At 44.3% G+C, this 24,488-nt stretch overlaps 1 protein-coding gene across 6 annotated transcripts in view; it reads left to right on the top strand.

Annotated features, from left to right (window-relative positions):
- Positions 1-24,488, top strand: part of ATPSCKMT (ATP synthase c subunit lysine N-methyltransferase) — a 147,335-nt gene that overhangs the window by 1,838 nt on the left and 121,009 nt on the right. The window contains exon 2 of one of the 6 annotated variants that reach the window (XM_029590031.1): positions 5,177-5,248. The exons of 4 other annotated variants lie outside the window; for them this stretch is intronic. The gene's annotated coding sequence lies outside the window, so the exon portion shown is untranslated. Of the gene's footprint in view, positions 1-5,176; positions 5,249-21,651; positions 21,655-24,488 lie in introns of all 6 variants that reach the window. One more of the 6 variants, XM_029590030.1, reaches the window with a different exon arrangement.

Raw genomic sequence — 24,488 nt, 5'->3', positions numbered from 1 at the left:
TTTTGGTGTTTGAAAGTTGGAGGGGTTTGTCCAGTGTACGTTTGGATTATGTATGATCTTGTGAATTGATGTTAGGCTCTTAAAGGAGATTCTGAAGTGGATTGGGAGTCAGTGGAGGTCTTTTAGGATGGGAGCGATATGTTCGTTTCTTCGGGTGTTTGTGAGGATTCTGGCAGTGGCATTTTGTAGCATTTGGAGTGGTTTGAGTGTTGTGGTTGGGAGTCCCAGTAGTATAATCTTGCAGTAGTCTATCTTGGAGAAGGTTTACGCTTGAAGGACGGTTCAGAAATCATTGAGATGTAAGGGGGGGGGGGGGGTGTCTTAATTTTTTTAGTACGTGTAGTTTAAAATAGCAGTCTTTTATCGTCGCATTAATGAATTTTTTTTAGACTTAGTTTGCTGTCCAAGATTATGCCTAGGTCTCTTACCTCTTGAGCGATGGGGTGTTTAGGATGATGGGAGTTGATGTCGGTAAGGGTCTTTTGACTTAGTTTATGGGATATGATTAGGAGTTCAGTTTTGGAGGTATTCAGGGCAAGGTTCATTTGGGTGAGTAATTGGTTGATGGTATTGGGGTGGGTTTCCCATAGTTGGAGTGATTTGGGGATAGATTCGGTGATAGGGATTAGAATTTGGACATCTGCATAGATGAAATGTGTGAGCCCTAGGTCGGATAAGAGTTTGCATATGGGAAGCATGTAGATGTTGAAGAGTGTGGATGAAAGAGATGAACCTTGGGGCACTCCTTCAGTGAGTTTGATAGGTTCAGATTCGCTGTTGCCTATTTTGACTTTATAATATCTGTTTTCTAGATATGAAACGAACCAGCGTCGGACCGTAGCAGTTAGACCAATTTCGTTTAATCTGTCTATGAGGATCTTGTGACTGATGGTATCAAATGCTGCGGAGATGTCCAGCATTGCTAGGATATAGGATTGGCCATTATCTATTAGAGATGTGAATCGGAACCAGAATCGGATCCGATTTCAGTTCAGATTCACATCTCTATTATCTATATCTCTGAGAACTGTGTCAGTGAGGGAGATTAAGTGTTTCAGTGCTGACAAACTTGCGAAAGCCGAATTGGGATGGATATAGAATTTTGTGTTTCTCTAAGTGTTCGGTTATTTGGGTGTTTACTACTTTTTCGAGTACTTTAGCTAAGAAGGGGAGAATGGATATGGACCTTGAAGTTAGCTGGATCTGAGGGGTTTAAATGGGGTTTCTTTAAAATGGGTTTGATGGCTTCTTTTTTTGATACTGGGACGTTGCCATGTGTTAGAGATGTTAATGATTTCTGATAGGGGTTTGGCTAGTATGTTTGGTATGGATTTTAGGGCTTTTATAAGGGATTGCATCGGCTGGATGTGCTGTGGGATTCATTCTTTTTAAGATGGTTTCAATCTCTGAGGAGGAGGTGGTTTCAAACATGTCTAAGATAGCGTCTGATTTTGTTTGTGTTTGAAGATATATATATATATATATCATAAGCAGTCTCTGATATTGTTTGAGCTTTTGTGGATATTTGAAGACATAATCTTTCAGAACTGTGATTTGTCTGTTTCAAGTTCTTCATTTTATGAATGTTTATGAGCCATTCATATCTGAAGCGGTATAAAAATATTTTATATAAAATAGACTACCCGGTCGATCCAAAACTGCTTGACCCATTTCCAGTTCTTATCAAGTTTTAGTAGCTGTTAGTGAACCTGTCCTCCAGAAACTTGTACAAACCTTTTTATAAATTCATTTATACCAACATTTCCCACCCTTTTCAAGCTTGACACATATTAACAAAAAAGAATGGCACGCTAGCAACTGAGGAGCAATCAGTGCAGACACTGAGGGGCCAACGCAATAAAAGCATGCAGTAAAACGGGTGCTCTTGTTGAGTGCCCGTTTTCCTAATGTGTGCACATCCACAGTCCCTGGGCATCTAATGCAATAGGCAAATAAGCTGCCGCACTGAAAACGACAGGCTAGGGAAAATTGTGAGTCCCTAGCTCATCTCTGGCATCAGATGCCCAGGAAATGTGGCTGTGTGCAGGTTAGGAAAATGGATGATCAATATGAATGTCCATTTTATCCCAATACCAGCAATATATACACTGCCTGGAGCGTATTATATTGTGTGCTCCAGAATTTTTTTTTTCCCTTTTTCATTTTGTCATGATACAGCTTTCTGTGGTTCCACAGGATTTTTTTTGTGAGCCTTTGATGCGTGGTAATGCTTAATGCCATCTTCAAGGGTGCTTGGGGCGAGTGCTAATTTATTGCATTGCGGGGTAATAACTAACAATCTCATTTAGATGGAATTTACATATGAGTGCTACTAGTTTCGTGCGAGTTTGGACACATGCTTTGGAGCTCTAATGCTATTATTATTACGAGAGTGGATTCTTGGGCCGGCGGAATAGGGGACCAATGGGGAGGAGCCCCAGGGGACCCTTCCAATGGCTGGCGAGGCTGTAGGAGTCCCGAGACCCCGCAGGACCTTCACCACTAACAGTGCTCGTTCCCCGCAGGTTGAGCCCTTGGTTACCGGGGCCGGCTGGACTTACCTGGGATCTAAGGCAGGTGGTGACACTCGAGACCGGCAGGCAGGGATCTAGGCAAATGGAGTACCTGGTAGTCAGGCTGGCAAGGAACTTGGCAGGCAGCGTATCTCGTAGTTGGGCAGGCAAGGGTCTGGCATGGAGAGACAGAAGACAGGAATCAAAACAGGAACTGGGTCCAGGAATAGCCGAGGCAAGGCCTGAGAAGCAGGCCCTGCCTTATATACTTGCAGGCTTAGGGGGAGGAGTCCGCGCCCCTCCCGCGGTGATCCCTGAAAAGGGGTTAGGTGGCCCGCGTGCCTGGGAAGCCGGGGGCCAGGAGGAAGGCCAGAGTAGGAGCGGTCGGCGTGCCATCCTGCATGCAGCATTAGAGTGGTGGCCTGCCGGCTGCAATTGCCGGCTGAAGCGAGGTTCCTGGATCTGGGGAGGCAGAGTCGGCCGTGCCGGTAGGTGGGGGAGTCTGGCTGCAGCCTCGTTCGGCCGACTTTCACAATGATCATTGCATCCGGGCTTATGGATGCGCGTCCAACCCCCTCATTAAGCTGTGCACTAGGCTGGGCGCACTTTATTACATCAGCCCCTATGAGTACTCTTATACTAGTAGATTTGTTTCTTCTGTCAATTCTGAATCTTCCCCCCCTCCATTCTTCACTCCCATGACATTGGAGGATGTGTGTTTAAGGATTATGGTTATCCATAGCTTCAGCATGTTTTTCAATAACACTTCTTGGGCTTTACCATGGCCCCATTGCTATGCAGAGGAGACTTACCTTGGGGACCCCTTCCTCTCTTCTTTTGCCTTCTACTTCACTTTCTCTATTTTCAGCTTTTTTTTTTTTAAACATAACATAGAAATGACGGCAGAAGAAGACCAAACGGCCCATCCAGTCTGCCCAGCAAGCTACGCACTTTATCCATTTTTATTTCCCTTTTTCTCTCTCGCACCTGTTACTATTGGCTTCCAGTACCCTCCAGCCCTAATTCCCCTCCACCCCACCACCAATTTAGAGAGCAGCGCTGTATCTGCATCCAAGTGACATCCAGCTCAATTAGGGGTAGCAACTGCTGTAACAAGCAGGACACATTATCTACCTGCCCAGGTTTCTCACCCTGCAGATGTTCCTGTTCTTTCTGCTACTTATTGCCTATGGATTTCTGCTCTTTCCCTCCCTTTGCTTCTTACCACATGTGGACTCCCCTCTCTGCCCTCACCACACAAACCTCTCCGCTCCAATTTTCTCTATAAGCAGAAGAAAGCAGAAATTGGTGAAGTGTGGTATAATGTAGGACAGGCAGCTGGCTCACTCAGTTACCTTAGCCCTACATGTGGCTGCCAGAGCTCCTCCACTGTTGTTGCTACCAGCATTCAAAGTGAGTCAAATTATTAAGCAGTAGTAACTTGTGATTTATTTAATGTTTGGGTACTTGTGACTTGGATTGGCCACTGTTGGAAACAGGATACAGGGCTTGATGGACCCTTGGTCTGACCCAGTATGGCATGTTCTTCTTCTTTTTTTATTTTTCATTTAAAAATACTTATTCTGCAACTTCCAAATTTAAATGTTGTCCAGGGCAGATCACATAAGTACATTCATAATACTTAAGTATCATCAAATATATGACACACAGCACCTATATATTACATAAAATTAATACATTTCTTTAATATATGCTTCCTGAAGTCTTACACATCCTGCATTCCTCTTAGCTCAACTGGCAGGTTAATCCACTGTGCTGGGGCGACAAGTGAAAAAGCTCTACATCGAGTTTGAGATAACCTACCCTCTTTCACTGATGGCATGTTCAATAAAGCCATGGCTTTTGAATGTAAAGATCTAATTGGGTATAACATGACAGCATTTTCTTCATGTCACTGTCAACCCCTCTATACAGCAACTTATGTACCATAACTATCGGACAAAACCTTGCCCAAAATTTACTGGTAATCCGTATAGATGCTGGAGCATGGATAACACATGCTCAAATTTAGGGAAACCCAAACGCATCCATGCTGCAGTGTTCTCGGACCTACCTGCAATGTTGCACAATAGTCAAGCTGACTGAAGACCATTGATTGAAGTACAGTACTAAAGAGTCCTTTGGGCAAAAAAGTACATGCTGGTTTCAATCATTTTAACTTATAAAATGCAGAAACATCATGTACAGTTAACGTGGCTTCATTGACAAAGAAGAGTCTAATACTACTCCCAGGCTGCGAATTTCAGACAAAACTTCGATCTGGTTACCCTCAATTACTAAACTGAAGTTGATCTGAGTAAATGGTGGTTTGCCTACCCATAAGACTTTCATTTTCTCAGTGTTGAATAATAAACTGATCCCAACCATTTTTTTGATAAATGTGACATTTATTAAAAGACAGTATTTCTCCTGGAACTTCCCTAGGTAAATAAACCTATACATTGCATATATATAAAAAAAAATTCAGTTTTTCCAATTCAAACCCTAATGGTGCTATATAAATGTTGAAAAGTACAGGGGACAGAAACTATCCTTGGGGTACCCCATACTCTATTTGTTGCCAGGTAGAATGGTCCGAATTCATTTGTACCCTAAACTGTCTGGAAGTCAAATATTAACAAAACCAATTTCTCATCATTCAGACTGGTTAAGCCATGACCAGTGGTTTATGCACCTCTACCAGGAGATGGAGACGAGGCAAAGCTGACATCATGGTATGTATACCCCCTGCACTGACAGCCAATCAGTATTCTCTGTCTCCAGGAGAGGGTGGATGTGCATTTCCATACTAGGATTGCTTGTTTAATCTTTTTTTTTTTTTTTTTTTAATCACGCATCACTTCACCTAAGGTCCCTCCCTTAGTTGACTTCTCGTGAGGTGATATCTAATAATCCCTCCCTCAGTTGAGTGCCTCGGTCACGTAGCCGATTTTCCGGTGTGGACTTAGCTGAGAGGCTAGCGGGTGCAGAAAGCCGAGTGCGGCAGTGAAGGCATTAGCTCTCTCCCTGCAGCTGGAGACTGTACTCAGCCAGGAAGGGCTGAACTCAGGTAAGGAGATGTAAAAAAATAAGTAAATACATGGGGGGGGGGGGCGCTAGCTCCGCAGAGCAAGATGGATGCCTGAATCTGAGCTCCAGCAACCCCCGAGCCACTAAGAAATCGTGCATTAAAAAGCTCTTATAGGCTTGCAGTTTGACTCCTCCATTGCAGGCAAGCGATGGCCCAGATTTTAAACAATTTTCCTATTCAAAAAGCACAAGCAGTAAAGATGGGCCTGCGGGTGACCGCGAAACAGCGGTCTCTGTTATTAATGAGACAGAGGAAGACAGCGGTTCAGCGGCAAGCCTAACTGAACTACCAACCAGGGATGAATTCAGGCGATGGTTTAGTGATCTGAGAAAAGAGATGGACAATAAACAAGAACTACTCTACAATGTCAGATATGAGAAAGGAGATGGCGGAGATTGGCAGGAGAGTGGATGACTGCGTCATAAGGCTTGGTGCGCAAGCACTAAAAATAGAAACTTTACAAAAAAATTACACTCAAATCTCTAATGATAACGGGGAGCTTCAGGCTAAAATTGAAGACCTGGAGAATCGGAGCAAGAGAAACAACCTCCGATTCCAAGGAATCCCTGAAATTGAAGAGTTCTCAGATTGCAAGGCAAGATTAAGAAGATTTGCAGTTTCTTGTTGAGCCAACAGCATGGCACTGACAGAGAGGAAGGTGTGTCTGAGGTGGAACTGAAGAGGGCCCACAGATCGTTGGGACCCAAAATAAATGACAAGCCGAGGGATATCGTGGTCTGCTTCAATTGCTGTACTAGAAAGGAAAAGTTAGTTTGGGTGGCCAGAAAACAACAAACATGGTCTTGGGACTCACATACAATAGCAGTCTTCGTAGACATTTCCCTGATGACACTTAGGAGAAGAATGGACTTTTGGGACACTACAGCTTTACTGCGGAAAGAGGGAATAAGATACAGATGGCTGTTTCCTTTCAGCATAGCCATGATGATTCAAGACTCTACGTCTAAAGCTAAAACGGTGGAGGAAACGGCGGCTATATTGAAGGAGGCAGGCCATGCAGTAAAAATCACAGCCCCAGCTAAGAACCTATCTCAAGCACCGAACGTAGACACCCCCAGATGGCAGAGAGTACGAAAAGGAGGTTGTAGACTGAGACGGAACGCGGGGGACTCCTCATGAGAGGGACACTGGGAAAGGGTGAATATTTCTATACGAACTCATTGGTTTTGCAGAGACGGAAGACCCTTGGAGGGATCACCTGGAGTGTAGCAGTACTGTTATTTGCATGACTAAATGAACAGTTCAATAGCGATTTCTACAAAATAACTGTAAGGTTAGTTACATATTAGAAGTGTGGCTCGGGGAGGGCCAGTGCATGTTCCGTGAATGTTCCTGCCCTCATTTGCAGTAGCAGATCTGCTATGGATGAATAACAGCAGGAAGGGAAAGGGTGATAATGCTTAAAATGTATGTTGGCTCTACATATTTAATAGATAACTTGGGAAGAAGCTTCACGCTCAAGGGCACATGTACCTCACTGGAAGTGGAAACATCCAAAATGGGGAAATTAGGCATGCGGGAAAAGTGCAAGAAGAAGGGAACGAAGGGTGTGAATTAGGATGGGCAATATTAAACTCATCACCATATAATTTGTAGAATGTGGTCGATTAAACTATTATCCCTTAATGTAAAGGGATTAAACAGCCCACAAAAACAGCAATTACTCAGATCGGAGGCTCAATGCTCAGACGCAGCTATCATCTTCCTACAAGAAACCCATCTGAAACGCCGCTATGAGCACCTACTAAAATGGCCACTATTCCCCCACCAGTTTTTCACTGTGGCTTCTAAAACAGTGAGATATGCTGGAGTGGGAATTCTAATACATAAAGTTTTATAGTGTCACGTTCTGAAATCCTGTGAGGACCCCCAAGGGCATTTTCTATTCTTGCAAATAGAAATGGAGGAGGTGGTGTACTCTTTACTCAACATATATGCCCCAAATACTGAACATCCTACATTTTTGGACAGAATTGGGGAAATTTTAGACACCGTGGGAGAGGGGCACTTAGTCATAGCTGGTGACTTCAACCTAACGATACAACATTGGTTAGATAATTCATTGGGGGTAGGATTGGGAGCAAAATCCAGCTGCAAACATCTCAAAAATTTCATCCAGGGGAGGGATTTGTTAGATATCTGGAGGCATAGAAATCCCAATAAGAGAAATTATGTTTTATTCGCATCCTCATAATTCCTATTGCAGGATAGGTTTCTTTTTAGTGGATAAAGCTCTAAGCCCAAGGATCATAGAGGTAGATATAGGACACATTACTTGGACAGATCATGCCCCCACTTGGCTAGATTTACAGATTACAGGAGTTGACCCGGGGAAGCGATATTGGAAGCTAAATAACACATTGCTAGAAGATGAGACATTCTGCATTGCAGTGCAAGAAACCATAGAAGAATATGAGCAACACAATGGGGCTAAAACGTCAAATAAATCCTTATAATGGGAGTGTTTGAAAGCGGTCCTCAGAGGGAAATTTATATCACAAGCATCCTTTAAGAAAAAGGAGAAATTAGCCCATAAAGTACAATTAACCGCAGAGATTGCCCATCTGGAAGCTCTTCATAAAAGATCCCAGTAACAATCCATATATCTAAAATTGCAGAGAGCCAGGCAAGCCCTTTGTGCCTTGTATTTAGATGTTATTTTGTTACAATTAAATCAGGTAAAGCAAGAGCACTTTGAATGGGGAAACAAGGCTAGTCTGCTTCTGGCCCACAAGCTGAAACAGCAGATAGCTCAAAATCAAATCACTAGGATACGGGACGTAGATGGATCTTTGTCATCACCTAAGGAAATTCAACCAAGTTTCCAACAATTTTATGGGGATTTGTATAGGGCGGAATCCGGTATACAGAAGGAAGGGATTGAGTCATATCTGGACCAGGTTAAGCTCCCCCAAATATCTGACAAAGAAAGACAGTTTTTCGAAAAAGAAATATCACAAACAGAAATAATACAAGTGATAAAAGATCTTAAAATAAATAAAGCTCCGGGGCTAGATGGATTCACAGGCCACTTCTATAAAAAGTTTGCCAATCACTTGGCTCCCCATTTTACTGAGTTGTTTAATGCTATCCCACAAGGGGAACCTTTCTATTCCCGGGATCTAATATAGCTGGGGACACCATATTGGTGAAGCCGGGCCATGACCCCTTAGAGTGCGGTTTCTACAGACCCATGTCATTAATATCGACCTGAAAATTCTTGCCGAAATCTTAGCAAGTCGAATGAATAGAGTAATGGCAAAATTAATACACCCTGATCAAGCAGGCTTTATTCCGGGTAGAAAGGCGGCAGAGAATGTACGCAAGATACTAGATCTCATCTGGTGGGCAAAATGGCAGCAGATTCCAGCAGTGCTGTTTTCCGTGGACGTGGAAAAGGCATTCGACATGGTCCATTGGCCCTAACTGTTTAGTACACTAGAGAGAATTAATTTTGGTCCCCTGTTCTTGAACAGGGGACCAAATTATTATACGAATTCCCAAAAGCAAGTGTTAAAATTAATGGAGCTTATTCAGATCCTTTTCCAATTCAGAGAGGGACAAGGCAGGGGTGCCCATTATCCCTGTTGCTATTTGCTCTTTTCCTGGAGCCATTAAGATTAGAGGCCAGTCCTCAATAACAGATATAGAGGTAGGAGGAACCGATTATAAGATGTCACTTTTTGCCGATGACATCCTGTTCACCTTGTCCCAGACACAAAAATCTTTGGCGGAGATGCTAAATGAGTTCAGTACCGTATCCGGATTCCGCCTTAATCTTGATAAGTCTGAGGCCCTAAATATATCTGTCCCGTCAGATCAATCAGAACCCCTGAAACAGAGGTTGCCATTTAAATGGGCTAATCAGAAAATAAAATACTTAGGCATTTTGATCAGCAACAAATTAGAAGACTTATTCAGTTGAACTATACCCCTTTAGTATCTAAGGTTTTCAAGGACCTGGATAACTAGGCTAAATTTTCATTAGCATGGACGGGAAAAATATCTTCAATAAAAATGAACGTTCTCCCAAAATTTAACTATCTCTTTCAATCCTTACCGCTGCTATTCTAAAATGTTGGCAGAAATGTATTTTTGCATTTATTTGGAAAAGAAAGCTGCCAAGGGTGGTGAGCAGTGTAATGTACAGACACAAAGTGCGAGGAGGGTTGGGAGTACCCCACTTTAGATGGTACTTTGCTGCGACCCAGATAAGTGCCATCCTTACATGGAACAAAAAGGGGGAACAGCAAGGCTGGGCTACGATAGAGCAAGCGATTCTGGGAAACATGCCATTTTGGGCCCTTACCTGGCAGCCCTGAGAGATTTGGATAGTAAATGCTGACCTCCCGTCTACTCAAACCACCCTCCGCACCTGGAAGCAATGGCAACATACATTGGTGGGTAATAGGAGGTATTTTTTCAGCACATTGCTGTTTCATAGCACCAAATTTTCCCCAAGATGGGATTCACCTCTCTTCGAGGAATGGAAAACAAAAGGAATAATATCACTAGGGAATTTGTGAGGTTCAGGCAGGCTTCTAAAATTAGAACACATAAGAGAAAAATACCAGTTGCGGACCAAAGGCACGTTTTCCTATTTGCAATTATGTCATTATATTCGTCAGGAAGGAATTGGAGGGGACCTAGCCCTGGGGAAATCTCAATTCGAACACTGGTGTGTGCAGGCAGACCGGATTACAGGAGGAATTTCTAAGATTTATAGTCTCCAGAAGGATCCAGGTCAGAAACCAGCTTTCATTCTAGCTTGGGAACATGATCTAGGCAAAGTATTGGAGGAGGAGGAGTGGGACCGGATATTTTTACACACTAAACGTAGTTCGATTTCAGCGCTACTATCCGAAAATAGCTATAAAGTACTACTCAGATGGCACCTCACTCCCTCTAGGCTATATAAGGCTTATATTAGTAGGGATGATTTATGTTGGAAGGGATGTGGTCAAAAAGGGTCCTGTATTCGTATGAGGTGGGAATGTCCCAGTATAAGGCGCTTATGGAGCGCAGTATCTCATCTTATCCAACATGTCCTTCATTTCCCCATACAGTTAACCCCCCAATTGGTACTATTGAACACTCCCGCTGAATGCTCAAGACACGAAGGGATATTAGTGTACCAAATTATTCTGGGTACCAGATGTGTCATAGCATCAGCTTGGAAAGCGCCTAACGCCCCTCAGCTTACAGCAGTACTTTTAAAGTTGGATAAGATGTGCGAACTTTATAGGCTAATGGCCCGCAAACATCACACGATTCCCAAGTTCTCTCAGGTGTGGAACCCATATTTTGTTGTGACCTCGGCCACGAGGCCTTCGGATCCTATTGCAAGCACAGCCTTCGGCTGATGTTGAGAGCATGGAGATGTGGTCGCTAGTTCATGGGAGAGCATGAGCCCCTGGACCATAGTATGACTCAGGAAGGAGCCCCAAGGCACACTGCGGGAGGTGAGAGCATGCAAGCACGGGCGGAGCAAGAACAAGCAGGACTGGAACCAAGGCAAGATCAGCCCTCCACTGGACCTACAAGCACCAGTGTGACCCAGCAAAGCAATGCTGGTCACAAGAGTAGTCCTCCGGCCACTCCGTAGCCCTGTCGGACCCGCTGCTTGGGCATGACGAATGCGTGACGCAGACGGAGGCTGAGGGCAGGAACAAGACAGGAACTCAAGTTACTCAGAAGACTCTGACAAAGACCCAGGTTACTCAGAAGACTCAGACGAGATTCAGGTTACTCAGAAGACTCGAACAAGGATTCAGAATACTCAGGTCTCAGGCAAGGATTCAGGATTCAGACGAAAGTACTGGGTGAGGACTGCATCGCAGCGCGCCCTACACAGCCGCCCATGGCTGGTCGCGGACCACGCTGAACGCAAAGCAGACTCCAGGCGAGGAAGTGGAACTTGAGACTGGAACATGACGAAGATTCAGTAGAGGCCTGCACCGGGGCGCACCCTACACAGATGCCTGTGGTGGTCGTGGACCACGCTGAAGCGGAGCAGGTTCTGGCAGAGTCTTAGCCATGAACGGAAGTAGACACAAGGAACTCCAAAGACCGGGTCAGGATTCAAGACGCAAGGCATTAAAAACAGAAGTCTTTTGGAGGCTTACGCTGCAGGAAGGGCCCTACACAGCCCCCCATGGGCTGTTCACGGACCACGATTGTGGCACGCCAGGAAAGGTGGACTCAAGGAATCTGGGAACTGGTTGCAGAGGCGACGACAAAGGCATCAGGACCAGGACATCAGGAACACGGAATATCTGGAACATCAGGACTTTCAGGAACAAATCCATGGAACATCAGGAGACAGCAACAAAGGAGCTCCGACGAAGGACAAGACCAGGAACATCAGGAAGAAGAGACCAAGAACACGGAACGAAGACAAGTGAAGACAAGTGAAGACCACGGAAGACCTTGACCCGAAGAGGAACACAGACAACTGTGGATTCTGGATCCGAAGGCCCCGATGAACAGGAACTGAGCTCTTTTATAGGGCTGAAGCAGGAAGTGGACTGAAGAGGACTTCCGGTGGGGCCACAGGCTTTTCCCGCTGCTGGCCCTTTAAATATCTTGAAGAGGTGCACGTTGGCGCCTAGAGGAGGGCCCAGGAAGGAGCAGGACCATGGACAGCGGCGTCCCTGTTGCACAGATTGAGACTAAGCGCAGACAAGCTTCAGTGGCAGCCTCCAGGCCACAGGATGACGTCAACTGCGACAACAGCTTCCGAATGGCAGCACAGGCTGCGAAGAGAATCTCTGGAGGCGGCCACTGGGCCGCAAAGACGAAGAAACGGCGGTGGCTCCCTGCCGCAAGGGTGAGGACGTTGGTGGCACGAACAAGGCAGTGAAGAAGGGTCGGTGGCATCCGGCCGCAAAGGCAAGGCCCTGGGGAGCAATGCGGCGGTCCAGGCTGCGCCAACCAGAGTCCGGCGGCAATCACGGTGAGTGGGGGCCTGCTCGCGGGATGGGCTCCATGAGAGGATCACAACATATTTACAATGGAGGGCTGCATAAAAGTTAGGCTGGTCTTTCCAACTAGCTGAACTCTAAGGTCCATCAAGCCAGATAGAGGTATGCAGTATGCAATCTTTGTATGTCTAATCATACAGGCCACTGAAAATGAAGCAATAACGATAATTAGGTTTTTGAATATGTAGTTTATTTCAGTGTGTAATTGTTATGTTATAATGATGACAGTTGATTTCAATAAAATACCATTTAAAAAAAAATACATGAGAGAGAGAATTATAGGGATTTCTCTTCGTCTCTTCTGGTCTGGTCTTCGAGCCTCGGTGCGCTGATCCGATGTTCATTCCCGCCTCTGTGAGGGGATTGGGGAGTTGTGGCAGTTTTGGTGGGTTGAGCGTCCTTTTGGCTAGGCCCTGCTTTCGTGCTTCTCTGGGTCACCGTGTGATAGGCTGTGCTTTCTGTGCAAGTCTGCCGTGAAACAGTGACTTGTCGGTTCACACCTGCGTGTTCAGGATGGGTGTCCGTCTGGATCGTACAGATTGGGCGTACAAATTTTGGCATCTGTAGTTCAAGCATTAATTGGATCTTAGTGCCTAAGCTTTTAATCCTTGTGAGAGTACATGCTTATGGGGCGTCCTGTCTCAAATATAGGCACCCCATATTTGTGTGTCCTCTTTTTTGGGCGTCCTATCTAAGCTTGCCTTGTTCGGGCGCTCAATTGTCAGACATTTGTTTGTAAGCGTGCTGCTAGTGGACGACTTATCCATGGCACCGGTAGTAATGAAGCCCAAATGTCTTGCGATTTGCACTGCTTGCCATATTCAGGCATCACGGCAGGGTGAAACCTCAGATCTTGGCAGCACTGCCTGGAGGCTTAGGGAGAGTTGTCTCCCGCTGATATTGCTGAGTCCAGCCCTTCCCAGCAGAATGCGGGAATGGGACCCAAGGGGATTTGTCAAAAGTTTTGCCTGGTCTTGAGGCTTCTGTAACTGGATTTTCAGCAGGGGAGGACTGCTCAGGGGGTGCCACTCTTGATGCCCCCTGGTTTTGATATGGATCCTTCTGCTCTTCTTGGGTGGAATTATTTCAAGGGCTGCAGTCCCTTCTACAGGCATGTTTGGCGGAGTCTGCCAAAGCTGGAAATTCAGGATCTCAGGCTACAGAATCCCGCAAATCTGGTGCTGTGGATAAGTGTCTGAGTGTCTCGGCCTGCTGCAGATTCCACTGATGGGGATCCCGGTGGTGAAAATGATGAAGGATGATCCTTACTCCCTGGAGGATGGGGAAATCTCTCCGGGTTTGTAGCCAGCTCTGATCTCCCAGTCACTGATGATGCTTGGAGTGCCGGTTGTTGTTTTCATGTCTGAACCAAAGAATCCCATTTTATTTACCTTGATTGGCCTTGAATGGGGCATTCTGGAAGCTAATTTTAAAGGGGACGATCCTTGGAAGGGCTGTATTCTCCGGATCAGGCAACAAGAGAGCAATTGTGTTTTCCGAAAGTGGATGCACTAGTGTGGGCAGTCTCCAAGCGGACGACCTTTCCTGGAGAAGGAGGAGCAGCATTGAGGAATACACAGGATAGGAGAATTGAGGCTATCCTTTTGCTGCCTTTCATGCAGTGGTAATGAATTGCACTTAGCCACTTGCTTCTCTCTGGTGGCTCGCGTTTGCTTGCTTCTATTTCAGGAAGTTAATGAGACTGGTTGCAAGGAACTGGCAGCCGTCTTTTTGGCAGATGCAGGCTGTGCCTTGGTCTGTCCCTTTGCCAGAGGGGCGACTTCGGTGTTAGCAGTCAGGCGTCAGCTGTGGCTGAGAATTTGGTCGGCTGATACATTTTCAAAGTCTAATCTTATAAAATTGTCCTTTAAAGGATCACGCTTGTTCTGGGAGTGAGTTGGAGTAAATGGCCATACTAGGTCAGACCAAAAGTCCATCAAGCCCAGTATCCTTTTACCAACAGTGGCCAGTCTGGGTCTTAAGTACCTGGTAGGATCCCAAGGAGTAGATGGATTCCATGCTGCTTATCTCAGGGTTAAGAAGTGGATTTCTGCAAGTCTATCTTGATAATGGTTTATGGTCTTTCCTCCAGGAACTTGTCCAAACCTTTTTTAAATTAAATGCAGCTACACTAACCGCTTTCACCACATCCATTGGCAACGAATTCCAGAACTTAATTATGCATTGAGTAAAAACATATTTTCTCTTATTAATTTAAAATATATCACCTAGTAACTTCATTGTGTGTCCCCCAAGTCTTTGTACTCTTTGAAAGAGTAAACCAATTAAAGTTTACTCGTTCCACTCATCATTTTATAGACCTCTATCATATCTTCCCTCAGCTGTCACTTCTTCTCCAGGCTGAAGAGTCCTAACCGCTTTAGCCTTTTCTCATAGGGGAATCGTTCCATCCACTTTATCATTTTGTTCATTTTTCTCTGTACTTTTTAAAATTCTGCTATATCTTTTTTGAAATGTGACCAGAACTGCACACAATACTTAAGATGAAATCGCACCAAGGAGCTATACAGAGGCAGTATGATATTCTCTGTTTTATCTCCATTTCTTACCTAATAATCCCTAGCATTCTATTTGCTTTCTTGGCTGCTGCTGCACACCGAGCAGACGATTTTGATGTATTGTCAACGATGACGCCTAGACCCTTTTCCTGAATGATGACTCCTAATGTTGAACCTTGCATTGTATAGCTATAATTTGGGTTACTCTTTCCGAAGGGCATCACTTTGTACTTGTCCACATTAAATTTCATTTGCGATTTGCATGAGCCTCTTGCAATTTCTCCTCTTGTGATTTAACAACTTTGAATAATTTAGTATTATAGGCAAATTTGATCATGACCATATATATATATATTTTTTTTTAATTTTATCTTTATTGATTTTTGCAAAATTACAAAAATACAGTTTGCTCAGAAACACAGAAATATATTTTCTTATTAACATCTTAATTCAAAAAGAAAAAATAATTATATATATACTTAGACCACAATCTTGTTAGGGGGGGGGGGGCGGAGGATCAGAAATCATCTAGGGAGTCTCAAAAATATATTCAGACAAAAAGTAATCAGCCTAGCAAGCTTTATTATTTTACCTACTCTTATTTATAACCTGGGTTAATTCCACATGGTCTTCTCTAGGAGAGAAGGTTATCATGACTTTTCTTTCTCGAATCTAGAAAACCCTTAATTGTTCTGGAGCAAAAAATATATAAGTATCTTTATTATAAGTAACCATGCGTTTGCGCGGATATCTGAGAAGAAATTTTTCCCATATTGTAATAGATTCCTGTCTCATCGATAGACTTTCTTCCTCTCCTGTGTTATTTTAGACAAATCTTGGAAACTTTGAGCACGTTGTCCCATGAAATTTGCCCCCATATGTTGAAAATAATATCTCATTATCAAACTTACATTAGATTCAATAACTAAGGAAACTAGTAATGTCGCTCTCTCACAAAACTCTATTGAGGACTCCAAGAAGTCTGTTAGATTATCAATGTCAAGTTATGGCTGATTAACCTCCCTTATTCTATTGAATGATAAGAAATAGACTTTATGAAATGATGGTAAACTTTCATTTGGGATTTTTAGCACCTCTAGCATATACTTTTTTAATGTTATATGAGGCAGTTCCCCAATAATTTTTGGGAAGTTTTAAATTTTAAGAATATTAATCTCCTCAGTCTGTTTTCGATGAGTTCCACTTTTCTATTCACAGTTTGTTTATCTTGGATTAACATTGAGCAAACATTCTGTGTCGACTTCACTGATTCTTCTAAAACAGAAAGCTTGTTTGCATGCTCCTGAAGCTGATTATTATGTTCCTGAGATAATTTGTCCAATTTTCCTGATAGTAAATTCATCTGCTTCGTACACCCCTGAAACGCAGGGCCAAATGAAGCAACCAGCTCCCAAAGGGAGTCAAGAGTTACCACTGCCGGTTTTGAAAACTCCTTCACCACCAGGTCTCCCTGCAGCTCTCCTTGTTCCACCACATTCATTCTGCCAGCTTCTTCGCGTAGAGGTAACTCACCACCTCTTTCGAAGTTCAGCGGCATTATAGCTGCAGCTCCTGGGGTGTCCAAGTCTCCAGACGCCACCGCTGTTACCGGGCCTTCCCTCTCCACTGCTGCTCCCTCCTCCACAGTCACGGACTCCTCAGTTCCGCTTCCCCCGGCGTTAGCATAGGGAGATTCTGTAGCCCTGGCGCCACCGGATTCCTCAGGTCAGAGGGGCTTAAGGATGTTTCCCCCAATGAAAACTACACTCCCATTGGCGTTCCTTCTGCGGGGGGCTTTAACCTCCCAATAGGATAAATTGCGGTCAGTTCCGGGATCATACGCTGTCTGGGCAAGTTGGGGGTATGGAGGGATATACCCTTACTCTGCCTTTTCTCTTCGGTGGCATTCTAAAATATCGTTAGGCACCAACAGTTCAAAAGGAGAAAAAACTAATAGCTTCGTTCAGCCGCTACTAGCCTGCTGCCATTTTGGCTCCTCCCCCCCCCCCCCCCCCCCCCCCCCATGACCATATATTTTTAAATGATCGTTTCTAGGTCATTTATAAATATATTAAAAAGCAGTGGTCCCAGAACAGATTCCTGGGGCACTCCACTATGCATCTTTCTCCATTGTGAATATTTACCATTTAGACCTACTCTTTAACTAGTTCCCAACCACAATAGGACACTGCCCCCCAATCCTGTGACTTTTTAATTTCCCGTGAATTCGCTCATGAGAACTTTGTCAGATGCTTTTTGGAAATCCAAATACACTATAACAATTAGTTCAACTTTATTCACATGTTCATTTACACCCTCAGTAAAATGTAGCAGATTGGTGAGGCAAGATGTCCTTTGGCTAAATCCATGTTGGCTTTGTCCCATTAAACCATGCCTATCTATATGTTCAGCAATTTTGTTATTTATGATAGTTTATACCATTTTGCCTGGCACAGACATCAGACTCCTTGGTCTGTAGTTTCCTGGATCCATTACTTGAGCCCTTTTTAAAAATTGGCGTGTGATTGGCAACCCTCCAGTCTTCAAGTACCATAGATGATTTTAATGAAAGTTTTCCTAGCGTGTAGCCAGATGGACTCAGGATCAGTGGGTTATGTGCTCTTATGCTAGCAGATGGGAGACTGAGTTAGATTTTAAAGCTGACCTCACTCTAGGTATACCCCTGCAGTAACCTCAGCTCCTCAGTATCTCTCCATCTCCTAGCAGATGTGGACACTATCCCACACACTAGAATAGTGTTAAGAATTACAGCAAAGAAGAAAGAAAAAGAAAATTTACCTTAAAGAAGATCGAGCCCTGCTCTCTTGTGGTGAAACCTTAGGGTCCCTCCCCCAGTTGAGAATTCTTGAGGTGATTTCCGATATCCCTCAGAGGTGTGCCTTGGTCCGGTAGCCGGTTCCCTGCATGGACTTAGCCCCAGAGTGGTTGAAAGGCAGCGGGTGCACAACCGAGCACGGCGGTGAAGGTAAACCCCTCTCCCCCCGCAGCTAGAGACTGTCCCAGCACTCGATCGGTAAGCGCCGAGACCAGGTAAGCAGAAAGCTTGGGTCTCCGAGGCTTGCGTTGCCGTACTGATTTGATTCCTTTCCGGCAAGGTAAAAGGGAGCACCGATCGTGTTGAGCAGCCCTGGTTGGGCTAGGCGCTGATCCGATGCAGGGGTCCACGTAGAGACCCTCGGGGGCGCCATCTTCCCTTCTCGATTGGCGGTACGCGCGGGGCAGGCCAGGTGGCCGATGTGCCTAACTTGTGCGCGTCCAGTACAGATGCGCTCGAGCGAGTGCACACTGCTCGCATAACTACACGCACAGCCGCGTTTACAATTACACGCACGCATTGAAGATAGAGGCAATGGCACCGGCACCCAAGAAGGTCAGAAGGCACTCTCTTTGCACAGCCTGCCACATAAGAGCCGCGTAGCCTAAACTGGAGTCCTGCCTGTGCCAGCATTGTGAGGAAGCCCAGGGGGAACCAAAGCCTGGTCCCTCACTGTCTGGGGATGGGTCCGGAACTACTACAGATGATAGTTCCCTGGATCTATGCATCTCTGAGATGGCTTCTCCACAAGAGGGCACCTCAGGGGCTCCTACGCCGACTCCCCCTGGGATTAACATGGACCCAGGTACCTTCTCCTGGTTAGAATGTTTCCAAGGACTGCAAGCCTTCGTTCAGGCGCAATCAGCCCTGGCTGCGCCCCAGGCTCAACCCCTGCTGGAAGCACAAGATCCTCCTAGCCCTGCTTGGATGCCTCGAGACATGCTTCGCCTAACCAAGAATTTCCCTGACAGGGACCCAGACACCTCAGATGATGATGGCGACTCCCTGGAAGAAGGAGAAATTCCTCCAGGCCTGGAACCATACCGAACCATGCTTCGCTTCTTCCACAAGGATGAACTACCAGCCCTTGTTTCCCAGACTCTGAAGACTCTGGGTATTCCAGGCACGGACCCGATGGCAAAACCAAAGAAGAACCCCATCCTTGAGTCCCTTTGTAAAGCCTCATGATACTTCCCAATGATGGAAGCCATCCAGGAACTCATTGACCTGGAATGGGATGCCCCGGAGGCCAGCTTCAAAGGAGATCGGGCCTTGGAAGACTTATACCCTCTAGAACCAGCAACCAAGGAACACATACGTTTCCCGAAAGTGGACGCCATGATCTGTGCCGTCTCAAAGTGAACCACCATTCCCGTTGAGGGAGGGGCTGCATTGAAGGATACTCAGGATAGACGATTGGAATCCATCCTTAAGCAGGCCTTCGACGTAACAGCAATGACACTGCAGATTGCTTTCTGCTGTGCACTGGTGACACATTCCTGCTTGCTTCTCTCTCTCTCGAGGCAAATAACTCCGGAACGTATACTGGTGAGACGATGGAACCTGCAGCAGCCTTCCTGACGGACGCAAGGTCAGACCCGGTGTGCACCTCAGCCGGAGGCGTAGCCTCGGTATTGGCAGTCCCAGCCCTACATAACCCTGCCTTGCCAAACCCAAGATGGTTTTGCATGGAGTCACCCTTTGCTCCTTGCCCTAGCTGCTGTTTTCTTGCCTTGCCTTGCCTTATGGCCTTCGGGCCTTTTTGCTGCTTGCCTTGTGGCCTACCCAGGCCTATCCTTGCCTCGCCTTGTGGCCTAAGGGCTTTCTTTCTCCTTGCCTCGCCTTGTGGCCTAAGGGCCACCTTGCTCCTTTCCCTGCTTTGTGGCCTACCTAGGCCTTCCCTTTCTCTGTAGCTTATGTAGGCCTTGCCTTGTCTCTGGCCTATCTATAACTCTCCTTGTCTTGCCCCTCAGGGTCTTATCTTGCCTAGTGCCTTACAAGCTTCTTGTATCATTGCCTTCAGACCTTTATGTTCCTTGTTCCATTTTGTCCTTGCCCTATCCTGTTTTGTTCAGTTCCAATCTTTGCCTGCACTCTGTTCAAGTTCCAGTTCTTGCCTGCACTTTGTTCAAGCTCCTGTCCGTATCTGCACTTTGTTCCAGTTCAAACTCTAGTCCTTAACTGTATTCACCATGGTGTACTGTCACAGCAGCCAAGCCCTGATGGCCCTCAGATCCTGAGGGGGCTGGTCAGGCAGAAGACCGAACGATGTCCAGACCTGCTGTCCTGTACAATTCCCTGGGTGATGTACCCTGAGCCCAGTCCAGCAACTTATGAGAATCCGTTTTAGAGTATCTTGGGATGTTTGATGGAGCTGTCTGATTTAGCTGAGAGATGAATGTTATGTAAATTTATAACCTGCCTAGAATGGGTGATAGTGCGGGCTATAAATGTTTTAAATAAATAATATATAGGCAGCATGATATTGAGATAGCATTATTAATCCCTTGAATAGCAGATTCATTGCAAGGTTGCTTTATAACTTAATGTTTCCTGATTATGCCATTCGTATTACATTGCAAGAAACTTAATTATATTTTAGAGAACTTCATATAGAACAACAGGCTTTAGACAAGTCACTCAGGCGCAGTTTGTGAAATTGTATGCTTCATCCTACACCACTGAAATGAAGTTAGCTCGACTTTATATAATGATTGGTCTCTAATATTTTTTAAGAAACTATTTTCTCTGCATATAAAATCTTTTTTTTTTTTTAAGAATTAAAAAGCCATAGACACTTACCTTTTCAATAATGTTTTGAAAGTCCTTGTTCCGCCAAACACTAGGCCCGACATGGCTTGTGTTTTAATATTCTTCTGGGGCTATTTAATGTGACAAAAAATTCAGCGGATTTTCAGTGTCTAGGGTAATAGAGTCCATTTCATATTGCAATATTTGAAATTCACATGCCATACTGGGTCAGACCCAAGAGTTCATCAAGCCCAGTATCCTGTTTCCAACAGTGGCCAATCCAAGTCACAAGTACCTGGCAAGATCCCAAACAGTAAACAGATCCCATGCTGCTGTCTTTTAGTGAGAAGTAGTGGCTATTCTTTAAGTCGACTTGGTTAATAACAGTTTATGGACTTCTCCAGGAACTTGTTCAACCACATCCTCCAGCAATGAATTCCAGAGCTTAATTGGGCATTCAGAGAAAAAGGATTTTCTCAAATGTGTTTTGAATGTGCTACTTAGTAACTTTATGGCCAGATGGATGGTAGGACAATGAAATGCTAACAGAGATTAGGGAAGTTAACAAATTTGACACCATAGTAATGTGAGAATTCAATTGCCCTAATAAGACACTACGCACCCTATCACGTCTGCTTTACCCTATTTTATCTTTTTATGATGTTTTTTATTGATCTTTATTCTCTTACTATGGTTTTGCTTTATTATTTATTATTAATTGCTATTAATATCCACTGTACTACTTTTATTATTGTCTTTTATCTATTTTACTATTACACATTGTATTTGTTCTTTATTGTATTAATTTATCATATTGTGAACCGTTGTGATGGTCCCACTGAAAAACGGTATACAAAATCAACAAATAATATTGACTGGGTAAATGTAACATAGGACAAAGTTTCTAGATGAAATAAATGACTGCTTTATGAAGCAGTTGGTCCAGGAACTGATGAGTAGGGCTGCCATTTTAGACCTAATTCAGAGAGGTAATTGTGTGGGGCCACTCAGCAACAGTGATCAAATTTGACTTAATGACTGGAGGGAGGACATTAGTAAATCTATAGCTCTAGTGTTAAACTTTCAAACGGGAGGCTTTGATAAAATGAGGAAAATAGAAAAAACTGAAAGGTGCAGCTACAAAGATCACTTAATTGGAAATACAAAATTCTATTTGTAACTCAGTATCTTTTCTTCTATGAGCACTTTCCTTACTTCCCTGTACTCTTTGTCATCACAGCTGACCCATAATGTTGCAGAGTATTTTCCCTCCGATTAGCAGAAGCCTATAGCTGTGCTAACTCTGTAATCGCAGTGAGAAACTACTACCACTATTTATCATTTCTAAAGCAATACTAGATATATGCAGTGCTGTACAGATCCACATATGAGACAGTCCCTTCTCTGTGGAGCTTACATTCTAGTCTAGACAAATGTCCATGCTACAGGAGTCTATGAAGTGAATTGTAGAGAAATGCTTAGGACTTAAAAGCAGCTTAAAAAAGGTGAGTTTTTAAATTTGATTTCAATGTGGCCACTTGAGATACACTGGCTCAGGAAGTTATTCCAGCAAGATGGAAAGTGTGGAGTCGGGAGCTGGCAGTGAAGGAGAAGGACTCAGAGAACAGTGACTTGCTCAGTGAATGGAGAAACTGACTTGTGTCCTAAGAATTCACAGATTCCAATTATCGGTTCATCGTGGGGAACCCCCTATACTCTGCAGTCCATGGTCATGGTGATGTTTGGGAGTATCTCTGGTTGCATCTCTCTACAGCTGGTGAGATTTCATCTGGGGTGTTGTGTTTAGAGCTGGAGGCCATACTTCAGAAAGATATAGGCAGATTACAGGCCAGCCAGTGAGGGGCTACCAAAATTGTGCAGAGTTTGCGCCATAAGCCCTGAGAAGTGAAACTTAAAGGACCTAAATATATATTTATACCTTTAGAAGAGAGGATGGATATGATGGAGATATTCAAACATCTTAAAAGTATGAATAATGCACAAGAAACAAACTTTTGTTAGTGGATAGGAAGTTCTAGAGGGCATGAAATGAGGCTTAATGGGGTTAGACACAGAAGTAACATAAGGAAATATTTCTGCACAAAAAGAATGATGACTACATGGCACAGTCTTCAGGAGAGGTGGTGGAGAGCAAAACAATAACAGGACTTAAGAATAAGTACAGAGGATCCTAAGCTTGGAGGAAGCAAGGGTAAAGCCTGAGATCTGTTAGGTCCTGTAATCTTTCATCAGGAATGAACAAACTAGCTGGTCCTTATCATAAGAAATTGCCATGCTGGGTCAGACCAAGGATCCATCAAGCCCAGCATCCTGTTTCCAACAGAGGCCAAACCAGGCCACAAGAACATGGCAATTACCCAAACACTAAGAAGATCCCAATTACTGATGCAGTTAATAGCAGTGGCTATTCCCTAACAGGCCGTTTTGCCCATTTCTACTGCACCACCTAATTTAAATACAGAATCGCGCGCACAGGCGAGTGGCCTGTGCGCATGCCAGGAGAGCAGGTGTTCGTCCGCTCTCCCGCAGACTTTACTGAATCGGCCCGTAAGTAAACTTGATTAATAGCCGTTAATGGACTTCTCCTCCAAGAACTTATCCAAACCTTTTTTGAACCCAGCTACACTAACTGCACTAACTACATCTTCTGGCAACAAATTCCAGAGCTTTATTGTATGTTGAGTGAAAAATAATTTTCTCCAATTAGTCTTAAATGTGTTACTTGCTAACTTCATGGAATGCCCCCTAGTCCTTCTATTATTTGAAAGTGTAAATAACCGAGTCACATCTACTTGTTCAAGACCTCTCATCATCTTAAAGACCTCTATCACATCCCCCCTCAGCCGTCTCTTCTCCAAGCTGAACAGCCCTAACCTCTTCAGCCTTTCCTCATAGGGGAGCTGTTCCATCCCCTTTATATTTTGGTTGCCCTTCTCTGTACTTTCTCCATCGCAACTATATCTTTTTGAGATGCGGCGTCCAGGATTGTACACAGTATTCAAGGTGCGGTCTCACTATGGAGCGATATAGAGGCATTATGACATTTTCCGTTTTATTACCCATTCCCTTCCTAATAATTCCTAACATTCTGTTTACTTTTTTGACTGCTGCAGCACACTGAGCCGACGATTTTAAAGTATTATCCACTATGATGCCTTGATCTTTTTCCTGGGTGGTAGTTCCTAATATGGAACCTAACATCGTGTAACTACAGCAAGGGTTATTTTTCCCTATATGCAACACCTTGCACTTGTCCACATTAAATTTCATCTGCCATTTGGATGCCCAATCTTCCAGGCTAGCAAGGTCCTCCTGTAATGTATCACAATCCGCTTGTGATTTAACTACTCTGAATAATTTTGTATCATCTGCAAATTTGATAACCTCACTCGTCGTATTCCTTTCCAGATCATTTATATATATATTGAAAAGCACTGGTCCAAGTACAGATCCTTGAGGCACTCCACTGTTTACCCTTTTCCACTGAGAAAATTGACCATTTAGTCCTACTCTCTGTTTCCTGTCTTTTAACCAGCTTTTAATCCACGAAAGGACATCACCTCCTATCTCATGACTTTTTAGTTTTCTTAGTCATGAGGGACTTTATCAAACGCCTTCTGAAAATCCAAGTATATTACATCTACCTGTTCACCTTTATCCACTTGTTTATTAACCCCTTCAAAAAAATGAAGCAGATTTGTTAGGCAAGACTTCCCTTGTGTAAATCCATGTTGACTGTATTCCATTAAAGCA

The sequence above is a fragment of the Rhinatrema bivittatum genome, chromosome 2 (assembly GCF_901001135.1).
Source record: "Rhinatrema bivittatum chromosome 2, aRhiBiv1.1, whole genome shotgun sequence".
Lineage (NCBI taxonomy): Eukaryota > Metazoa > Chordata > Amphibia > Gymnophiona > Rhinatrematidae > Rhinatrema > Rhinatrema bivittatum.
This window is presented reverse-complemented; position numbering and strand designations above follow the sequence as displayed.